Here is a 12,521-nt window from a genome sequence, read left to right on the forward strand (position 1 = left end):
TGCATTTACATTGGAAAGTGACTTGCTGTGTATGGTTGTAACATGATCGTATAGTCTGACGCATTCCCAAGTAACGCTAGCTAAAGATTTTCTCAACCCGTTCATCGCATACTCATTGCATCTTTCACACAATTGCCTTTTCTCAAAGCCGCCGAATTTATTTATTTTTCATCAACACAAACAACAAACCCAACAACTTATTTATTTATCCGGTTACCCCAAAGTTCTTCATAAAAATTACTAACGCAATCTGTTTTCACAAGTCCCTGCGTTCGACCCTGGACTTACCAGGAAATTTAGAGGAATTTACACTTGGATTCCACTGGAAAAACTTGAGTGCACAACACAATTTCATCAATGCATATCATCCACATTTCCACTTTATAAAATAAGCATCAAACCTTTCATAGGTTGTTCGTAATAACGACTGGGTCAAATGACTATTTTACCCTCGAGATTACCTCTTATTTCTTAAGTCCCACTGATCCTCTAATGAACAATTAGTTTTGTTTCAATCATTAAACCGAGTCTCTCTTGTGCTAATGAGAGAGTGGGCCCCTTGTTCAAGACCCGGAGTCAGCACTTAACGGAACAACCTCTCTACTATATCTAAAAGTGGGTAGGAGTGAATTCCATCTTGTACCCTATGTCCCAAGCTATCTACCCGGTCTTACCCCTAAAATGGAGATTTATTGAGCCGACGTTGTTGAGCCAACCCTATCCTATAAAAATCTAAGGATAATCCCGAATAAACTGGAGTTCATAGTTAGCTTAGAATTAAGGTAAAGTTACCTAAGTCATCGCTTTAAAATAGGTAGTCTTAAACAGTAAACAACATTATAAAGTAAGAGTAACTTGTTTCGTGGTCCGATCTTATATAAACTCATTGCACAAGACGCTCTCACTCCTCATGTCATAACATGTACGAATTAGGATCACTTCATCTTTAGCACTTTACAACTCTTGTAACAACTACAGAGCGGGCCATATCCAATAGTGTTACCAAAATAAGACACCAAACCTTATTCATATACTATAGACCATTTTGACTATTTACTTGAACCTGATCCATTTTTATGTCTCCACATAAAGTTTAAGTACTCATGTAATAGTCATGGATCTTTAAGTTTTATTGTTTACAAACCACGAGTTTTAGGATATAAAACTCAACATAATCCTCTAATAAAATACATTTGTAAGTATCGATCTACACAACAACTACTACTAAGATATAGTACTAGTGGCAAGACCGATCGAGTCGATCTACAGATAAGCACAAAATGTATTTCGTCATGTTAGTTTCCTAGTTCTAGCATAAATGGGAGGTTTGGTGTGGTAAGAGTGAAATTTCATGAAGGTAAATGCATGAAAATAAAGAAAGTGAGTAACTGTAATCTAAGATAGAATAATCTAGTTCTAGGAGCAAGAAGGATTCCTATGCAATTTTCACTCATCAAATTTCTTAATTAAACATACATATGATCTATGTGTACACAATGACTTACTTAGCCTAACTAAACTCATTGATGTTGCAGCCAGCCAACTCTCGCTAGGTTATATTAGGTAAGCACCCTAATTATCAATTAAAGTCCACGACTCTAATTAAACTAAATGCTCTAGTCCTATTGGGTTCGATATAACTGAAATTATCCATATCAACAACCATTTTTATACAACCTATGAAAATCACCCACCAACCTGAAATTACCACGAATTGGGTGCTTAAAATCGTACTCTAATACCAATTGATGGAGTTAACATACAATCAGCGGAAGAAATCATGATCATTAAGCACTCTGATTCCTCAATTTTAGCATCTAAGTAAGCATGTTCATCAGATAAAAAGAGGGTTTCTAAAACATATTTTTGTAAAACTCTTCTATCTTCAAATTGAGCTTGAATTTCCACTCCAAAGTGTTGTAGACCACCACTTGACCTTCCCTACTATTCTCTAAGACTTTAGATTGGATGGTGGAACCCAAAATGAGCTGGGATTTAGGAAATTTTGAGATGAGAGAACTGGTTTTTGGTATTTTAGGTGAATAACATTTCTTCAAAACAGCAAAAATCTCAGCTGCATTCAAAATTTCATGGGCTTTTTCTCAGCTCAATATTGTTGGTTTTAATCAATTTCAGCATGCAACTCTTTTGCATCTGAATTTGATACCTCAAATTGAATAAATTGGAAGCAAGAAGGAGGTGAAAGACAAATTGGAGAAAGTGGGAAAACCCCACTTTCTTCCAATTATGATTTAAATTGAATATAATATCAACTTTAATTTGAAATTGAATTTCAAATTCTAAAGTTAATTTAATTCAATTTAATTTTTAACCAGAATTAATTTTGAATAAAACTTATTTTAATTAATTAAAAAATGATATCGAACATCAAGTTGTTCAACCATTAATTCCATAATCATGAATCTGTATTTATGTAATTAATATTTAAATCAAATTTAAATATTATCCAATCTTCCAATTTCGTTTAATTTGATAATTAAACGTGTAATTATATCATATATAATTACTAATTCCTTTTTAAAATTTGAAAGCTTCAAATATACTCATCACTCTATTCTGAGGTTTAATCCGTTTGTGAGCTTGTAGGGGGACCTACAGATCATGGACTTCAACGATCTGAGGTTAATTGGCTAAAATCTTTATAACCAAATTAATCAACATTTGTTAACTATCGGGTCACTCCACTAAAGCCTAGTAGTTACACTCCTCTGACTGTAGATATATTTATGTCCACTTGATTTAACCGTAATTAGTAAGTCGACTCTTCACAGGTTGTTCATAATAACGACTGGATCAAATGTTGTTTTACCTCCTAGATTATATCTTACTCCTTAATTCCCACTGATCCTCTAATGAGCAATTGATTTATGATCCAATTACTAAACTTAGTCTCTCTCGGGCCAATGAGAGGGTGGAGCCCCTTGTTCAAGACCTGGAATCAGTACTTAAGAGAACAACCTCTTTACCCTTTGTTCAAGAACTGGAGTTCATAGTTAGCTCAGGATTAAGGTTGAGTTACCTAGGTCATCGCTGTGAAATAGTCAATCTTAAACAGTAAACAATGTTATAAAGTAAGAGTGACTTGTTTCTTGGTCCGATCTTATGCAAACTCATTGCATAGGACGCCCCCACTCGCATGTCTCTACATGAACGATTCAGGATCACATTGTTTGTACTAAATACAAAGTGAGTCGCATCCGATAATGTTACCAGAATAAGATACCTAGCCTTATTCGTATACTATAGACTCTTTTGGCTATCTACTCGAACTTGATCCATTTTATGTCTCCATATAAAGTCCAAGTATTCATGTAATAGCCATGGATCTTAGTTTATTGGATTTAGTCTTTACAAACGCAATTTACATATTCAATAACAATTTATTGATGAAACCTCAATAATATCTTTATTTCAAAAATAGAATATGTTTAATATTACAATCTGCAAGTTTTAGGATATAAAACCCAATAGATAGTGTCCATATAGAATTAAAAACATTTATATTACAGTCTAAAGTTTGATTGTATGATTAAGCAATTACAATAGCCCAATTAATTAACCAAGTTAACATAAGCTTAGCATGATCTTAAGGTCTATGAGTAGCCTAGGTTTCTTAGCATATATGTTTCAATATTTGTTATTGAGCGATTTAAGCTAGATTAACAAGAAAGAACGTGCAAGCTTGAAATCTATAGCTGAGACATACATTCATGATAGGCGTGTCAATCCATACATAAATGTATATCTAAATAAGATCAGATTCAAAGAATATAAATCACCATGCATTAATTTTAATAAAGAAAACCTCACAAAAATTATATAGGTCATTTGCTCCCATAGACAAGAACAACCAACTGAAGGAGCTCTTACATAAGAGTACCTCTGAGTGGAAACAGATCGTTTCAAATACATTGTGACAAAATTACCACATTTACAATCTAACATAACAGATATGCATTATACTTCAAATTACCGGCATGCTTTGAACAATAAACAATAAGAGAACGAATACATACCAGTTGAAGACTCTTCTTCAGCAAAACTCATTCTATTGAACAGGGATTACTGCTTTTGCTCTCCCTGGAACGTCCACGTAGTCGTTCACCAAAACCATCGGTCGTATACTCACGAACAACCTCCACACGAACAAAAACAATGGGGATGACACCACCATTTGGAACCCTCAGTATTCTTGGTGTGAGAATCCAAAGAGTGGGCTCTATTGGAATTTGGTAGAGAGGAAGAGGATATGAAGATCGTATACAACGACCAAGCAAATGGGAGAAAGGCAGAGCCTATCGTATAGACAATGTTTGATTGCTTAGATGAAGTACACGATCGTGTAGTAAATAGGCTACGATCATATAGAAGATTGTTTAGTAAATGCTCGGTGCTAGACGATCATTTAGTAAAACATAGTCGATCGTTTAGAAGGATGCGTGCGTCAATACGATCATGTAGCAACGATGAGTTATCATATAGTCTCTTGGTTAGCTAAGCGATAGGCAGTATACACTTTGCTTGAGGGAATTACGTGATCTTTTGCAAAATGAAAATGATTTTCATTTTATTCTTCAATTACGAAAACTGAATGAAACTTCCCACTATCACACGGTTACGGAGAAAACGGCGGGCACAATTATCCTATAATTGTCCAATTAAAATAATAAATATAATCATATTATATTCATTAACCTATAGTTTAATATCACATATAAACCATAGTATTTTCTCCTCCACTAGATATAAATCATATTTATATCTATTTTCCTCCAATTAATGTATCTCATACATAAAGTCAATCATATCATATATAATTAACCACTTCAATTATATGATATATAATTGAACTCCCTCTTGTCAATTTGAACATTTCAAACTGACCAAAAAGCTGATTCTCAACATGAATCCATTGAGCTACCAAGGGGACCTTATGAACCTATGGCTCGAAGCTCCAACGATATGTGAATAGCTGACTAAACTCTTTAGCCACAAGATCCACCATCTGTTAACTATCAGGCATTCCCCTAAAGACCGACAATTGAACTCTTCTTATCACAAATATATTTTTGTGTCCATCGGATATAACCACTTAATAGTACGATAACTCTTCACAGATGCTCGTAAGTACAATTATGCCAAGTTACTGTTTTGTCCTTGTAGTTACATCTAACTCCTTAAGTACCACTGATCCCTCTAATGAACAATACAACATAGTCTTACTATGTGTGGACATCTCTCGGACCATGAGAAGGTGTGTGGCGCCACATCTTTAAGGCCCCGGGATCAACTCTTAAGGGAGAAATCTATCTACTTACCCCTGCTTCGAAGAAGGAGTGAATTCCATCTTGCATAGTTGAGTTTCCAACTCCCTAATCCGACAAATCCTCAAAGTGGTAGGTTTGAGTCGGCGACTTGGCCACTCGCACCCATACAAATCAAAGGTCTGCCCTCAATGGCAGGAGTTTCCAACTCACTCAGGACTGAGGTCATGTTACCTATGGTCATCCTAGTGAAGTGAAATCTCTATCATGAACGACGTTATATAACGAGACATTAAAACTTCGTGGTTAGATCTTATACAAACTCTTTATATAGGATGCCCCCGCTCGCATGTCCCTACATGAATAATCATGATCAGACCACCTGTAGCAAGTCACAACACTTGTAACTATTCTACAAAGTGGGCCAAATCCGTAGCGTTACTAGGATAAGATTTCCTTCCTATATCTATATACTACAGACCATTTTAGTTATCACTTAAGACATGATCCAGTTGTATGTCACCACATACATGCTTAAGTTACATAATGACAATTAGAGATTTTAGTTTATTGGTTTATGGTAAAGCAAATAAAATATCTAATGTTCAAAGACAAGTAGTGAAGAAAATATCATATATTATACATCACAAGCGTTCGTTCAAAACTGTGTTTACAAACTACAGGACACGAGATTTTAGGGCATCATCCCCAATACCAACTAACCTCAAGAATCTATAGACAAGATGTAGAAGAGATTAGAGAGTTCTAATCTTCAATTACTACCCAAAACTAAAAGAAAAAAAACCTAAAATACTAGAAAAAATGAAGAGAAAGAAGAATTTGAGAGAACTCCTCAACCTCCATAATTTTCAATCTCCTTCAACCCTAGAAATTGATGTTTTTTTTTTTTAATTTTTATAAAAATCGCAACAACGCTGCAGTGCACTTCTACCACAGCGTCAAATAGTCATTGTCAAGCTCTTCATTTGGCCGAGTAAGCATGCAACCTCCTACCTTTCCATCAAAATTCAGAGCGCACAACACAATAGGAAAGCGTTGCAACACTTCTGCCTTGTGAGCATTCTGTCTTAGGCACCGACACGAGCGCTACGACGTTGTGCCTTCCTTGGGGAATTTTTTACTTTTCCTCGTTCCTTTGAAGTCTGGATACTTAGTATAATTCCTTATTATTCCAAATTAATTCTGAACGACATGTAACTTTCCAAAATGCATGACTTGCTCAAGAACCTACAAATATAAATATTTAAACACATTAAACATAACAAACAAGAGAGATTAGATACATAAAAGTAGCTCTTTTCGAGAGCTATCGATAATTGTATATGATGTAGCTAGTGCATACTTAATTTTAGAAAACTTATATAAGTGAGAAAAATTATTCAACATGATTGTCTCATAATAATCATTAGATGTGGATTCAATAACTTGCTTATTTCTTGATAACTACTACAAGTAAATTTGAGTTGTTTCTCGTTGGGAAAAACCTCTCATTTTCTTCCACAGGAACAAGCAAAAGATTATCGAGAAATTAAAAAGAAAACAACAAAACTAGGAAATACAATAACTTATGTGTAAAACTCCAAATTCAGAGGAAAATCACAGCCCACGAGAAAGAAATTCATTAATAAATTATTACAATCACACCAAATAATTTTCTCCTCAATCCTAATTCTAAGAGCATTATCTCAAAATTTTTATACTATTCAAGTTTTTTTGCCACTCTCAAACTAGAGAATATGTAAAGAGAATTTAACAAGAGTTACATACCCAAACATAAAGTACTCCAAACCAAAACCATTTGAAACCAAAACTGTGGACTGTTTGTTACATACTGTTTGGAGACCATCATTTTCTTAAACGTTTCAAATATAGGACAGTTACACTTTTAATATTTTTCTTTATGTCTAACTATGTAACCTAACATTTATATATTTTGGTTATCTCACCAAATAATTTCTTCGCCGATACCCTCAATTCAAATGAAAGGACAAATTAACAAATAAATGGACCATATTCAAAGTTATAAAACAAAACTTCCCAGTAGTTAACACCTCTTTAGAGATAAATTGTTATCCATTTTATTATGAACAGAGACTATAAAATAGACTAACATTATTTTTCCTAGTGGATATTCTCATGGTCTCTATACATGAACAGAGGATATCCAATTGGAACAAGCTTAACAATATTTCCTTGATTTGGACTAGGCCATTGGTGTTTGGTGGGTTGTTCCATCAACCTTTCCTAATTAGTATTATTCCTTTCCAATCAACAATAATGAAAGTGTTAATTTTAATTTTTAAGGTGGTCGCAGATATATAGGATGTAGTTCGTGAGTGTAGTGTATTATATGACAACATATATATGTCTGTCTCATTCATAACTTTACAAAACAATATAATATATTGTCCATTATAAAATTAAGTTTACATAGTTTTTGTTGATGCCAAAAAAATGAATCAACATAAATTTGTATTATAGGAAAAAATAGATCAGGTACCTGTAAGACAAAGGAAATTGATCACCAGTATAGATTAAGCTACACACTCTGGCGCTCAAGTTAGTCTCGGGTTTGTGAGTAATTGACAACTGAAAATAGTAGAGTATTTTTGGCGTATCTTCGTGAAGGAACTCTTATACAAGAGTACCTCTGAGCGGAAGCGGATCGTACCAAACTCATTGTGATAGAATTACTACATTTACAATCTAGCAGACAAGATATGCATTATACAACAAATTACTGGCATGCTTTGAACTTAAATAATAAAGAGAACAAGAAAACATACCACTTGAAGAACCTTTCTTCACTGAAATCTCGCTCTCTCCAAGGGACTACTCCTCTTGCTCTCGCTAGAACATCCAAGCAATCGTTCACGAAAATCCGATCGTCTAGTCACGAACGGCCTCCACACAAATACAAAAATGGGGATGTCACCACCATTTTGAACCCTCGGTATTTTCGGTGTGAGAAACTAGGAGGTGTGGGCTCTGTTGGATTTGGTAGAGGGAAGGAGGAAATGAAGATCGTATATCACGATCAAGTAAGTGGGAGAATATCGGGTCTATCGTATAAATAATGCTTGATCGTTTAGAAGAAGGTACATGATCGTATAGTAAATAGGCTGCGATCGTATAGACGATCTTTAGCTAACGCTCAAGCGCACGATCATTTAGGAAAAGGCTAGACGATCGTTTAGTAAATCCTATGTGATCGTTTAGAAAGAGACGTGCTTGTATACGATCGGGTAGAAACTTTGAGCTATCGTGTAGTCTCTCAGTTTGCTATGTGTTAGGCTGTATACACTAAGTGAGCGAATTATGTGATCTCTTTGCAAAATAAAAATGATTTTCATTTTATTCTTTAGTTACAAAAAGGGAATGAAACCTCCTAGTATCACACGGTTACGGAGAAAACACTGGCACAATTATCCTATAATTGTCCAATTAAAAATATAAATATAATCATATTATATTCATTAACCTATAGTTTAAATCACATATAAACCATAGTGTTTTCTCCTCCACTAAATATAAATCATATTTGTATCCATTTTCATCTACATAATGTATCTCATACATAATGTCAACCATATCATATATAATCGACTAGTTTAATCATATCATATATAATTGAACTCCCTCTTATCAATTTGAACATTTCAAACTGACCCAAAAACTGATTCTCAACTTGAATCCATTGAGTTACCAAGGGGACCTTATGGACCTATGGCTCAAAGCTTTAACAGTGAATAGCTGACTAAACTCTTTAGCCACGAGATCCACCCATCTGTTAACTGCCAGGCATTCCACTAAAGATCGACAACTGAACTCTTCTTACCACAAATATATTTCTATGTCCATCGGATAGAACCAATCAACAGTATGATAACCCTTCACAGATGCTCGTAAGTACAACTAGACCAATTTACCGTTTTTCCCTTGTGTTATATCTAACTTCTTAAGTACCATCGATCCTTCTAATGAACAATACAACATAGTTCTACTATGTGTGGACACCTCTTGGGCCATGAGAAGGTGTGTGGCACCACATTGTTCAAGCCTCGGGATCAGCCCTTAAGGGAGCAATCTATTTACTTACCCTTGCTTTAGGGAATGAGTGAATTCCATCTTGTGTAGTTGAGTTTTCAACTCCCAAATCAAACGAATCCCCAAAGTGGTAGGTTTGAGTCGGCGAACAGGCTACTCGCACCCATGCAAATCAAAGGACTGCCCTTAAAGACAGGAGTTCCCAGCTCACTCAGGATTGAGGCATGTTACCTATGGTCATCCTAGTGAAGTGAAGTCTCTGTCATGAACGACGTTATATAACGAGACGTTAACACTTCGTAGTCGGGTCTTATAAAAATTCTTTATATAGGACGCCCCCTGCTCGCATGTCCCCACATGAATGATCAGGATCAAACCATCTGTAGCAAGTCACAACAATTTTAACTATTCTACAAAGCGGACTGCATCCGTAGCGTTACTAGGATAAGGTTTTCCTCCTATATCCATATACTACAGACTATTTTGGCTATCACTTAAGACATGATCCACTTGTATGTCTCCATATACATGTTTAAGTTACAAACAACAACCAGGGATTTTAATTTATTGATTTTTGGTAAATAAAATAAAACATCTAATGTTCAAAGACAATAAGTAAAAAAAGTATCATATATCATCACAAGTGTTTGTTCAAAACTATGTTAACAAACTGCATCAACCCCAACAATTTAACCTATGTCTTTGGTCATTTATATTGAATAGTAAAGTGTAACTATCACTTAGACTCATGATTGCCCCTCAAAACCTTTGAGTTTATTTGTTGGCCGATTATACCATTACTGCAATGGATGCTTAAGTGCATCGTCCACTCTTAATGTCTCCTTTATGGCATGTCTATTATGAATCTTGACAGCTTCAACATCAATTGCTTTGAGGTCTCCTTGGATCATCTGAGCTTCTCTAGGCTCTCCCCTAGGTCCTATGAGCTCTCCCAGTCTCTCCCCATGATTTCTCTGAGCTTCTATAAGCTTATCTCATGGGTTCTCCAATCTTTCCTAGGCTTACCTTATGGGCACTCTAAGCAATCCTAGGCTCATCATGTCTCCCAATAAGCTCTCTCTAAGATCCTTTAGTCTCACCTCATGAGTTCTCTGAGCTCCTCTAGACTCGCCTCATGGGTCTTCAAAGCTCTCCTAAGTTTCTCATGGGACTTCTAAGCTCCTTTAGACTCACCTCATGAGTCATTTGAGCTTCTTTAAGCTTACCTGTTCTCTCTTAGGTTCACCAGGTCTCACTGAACTCTTTTAGGCTCATCTCGTGGATCCTCTTATTTGGTTCCTCTAGAGCCTTTCTCCTAGGCTTCTCACGTCTAGAATCCTCTAAGCCTCTTCTACTAGTCTCTCAAAGATCATTTAGGCTCTCCAGGCTCCTCTAAGCCTCATCCAATAGGTTCTAAGAGCTCTCTCTAGGCTATCCTAGGCTTCTCTAAGGTCCCATTAGGCTCTTCTAGGCTCCTCTGAGTTCTCCTAAGCTTTCCTCATGAGTCTTGAGCTCTACTAGGCTCATCCCATGGGCCTTCTAAGCTCTCATAAGTTCTCCATGGGTCCTATGAGCTCACTTTAGGCTCTCCAGTAGGTCCTTTGAACTCATTCTTATGGCTTCTCTAAGCTGTAAGATTCCATGGGTTCCTCTATGGGAGGTAAATCTACCCATACCAATATTTATTTTAAATTCACTTCAAAACGTCGTATACAAGCAAACTTTATTTACTTCTTGTTCCTATATAACTATATTTACATCCTAAAATGAAGATGTTGCCGGATATTTATAATGTTGTGAAAAAATGTAAAATTGGATGGATTTAATAGTAGATTAAATTCATTTGCGAAACTTTCAAATTGGATTGAATCCATCAATTAGATGATGTTTTGAAAAGCACCTGAAAGTGCTTTAATTACTTTCAATTATGGAATTATTATTCTAGTTTCTTATGATTTGATGTGATTTGTTGATTGCTTTAAGGAAACTAAGCAGTAGGAGCAAATTGGGCAAAAATGATCAAAACCCGGGGCAAAAATCCAAATACGAGTATCCAGGGATCAACTATGGAATGAGGAGGGAAGCTAAAAGCCAAAATGGATGAAAAAGAGGCAGAATTTAGAAGAAAAATCGGGGGTCAGCATTGAGCTTGCGTTGCAATGCTGTCCTGCGACGTTGAAGACCCGAGAGTAGAGAACAGGGTAGCGTCGCAACGCTGCAACGCTTCAAGTTGCAAGTGCGCGCTATGATTTCTTCAAACATCAGCAATGCATGCTGAATTAAAGTGTTGGAATGCTGTGATAATTTTTCTTAAAGAGCAGTAGCATTGTCTGAGAAGGGTACGAGTTTTGGAGAAGAGTTCTTGGGAGAGAGTTCGATCTAAGACAGAGAGCACTCATCTGGAAAGTGATTCTGAGCAAGTGATCAACCTGGAATTTGTTGGCAAAGGACAAGAAGATCGTGATTGAGATCTGGTTACGATGAAGGATTTCTTTAATTCTTCAATTTATTCTTTCTCCATGATGAATTCTCTTTGTCTAGCGATTATTATTAGTAGAACCATGTGTAGCTAAACTCTAAATTCTAGGATGTTATTGATTTTTGGGTATCTTGAATGAATTCTTGATTATATGATTGATTAATTCTTGACTAGGTTTCTAAATTATCTATTTTTAATACTTTTGGTTAACTAGTCATTAATCAATTGATATAGGGCTAATCCTTCTGCTTGAGAAAGAGAATGATTTGTTGGACATGATTATTTCAATTGTAATTCAAGATTGCATGAGAATGATTCAAGAATGATAAGAGGTGTAATTAAAGGGTTTTAATGAAACACTAGTTTAAGCAATAGGAAGAAATTCAAACTTGATAAACTAGGTTTAGAATGGATTGAGCTTGGAAAAGAATTTTCCAAATTTAGAACTTCTAGCCTCAACCAATCTTTATTAGTTAATTGCATGTCAATTTCCATTTGTACACTCTTAATGAACAACACCCTAAAATTGAACTCCTCCTAAAATCAATATTCTGGTTGCCTAACTAAAATCAATAAAGAACTACAATAGCTAAGCTTAGAAGAAACTATTCACGCTAGTCTCTGAGGACGATACCCGATTTTAATTGGGACTTTATTACTTCAATACGTACGCTTGTATTCTGATATCA

The sequence above is a fragment of the Benincasa hispida genome, chromosome 7 (assembly GCF_027475165.1).
Source record: "Benincasa hispida cultivar pf3 chromosome 7, pf3_genome.v1.1, whole genome shotgun sequence".
Lineage (NCBI taxonomy): Eukaryota > Viridiplantae > Streptophyta > Magnoliopsida > Cucurbitales > Cucurbitaceae > Benincasa > Benincasa hispida.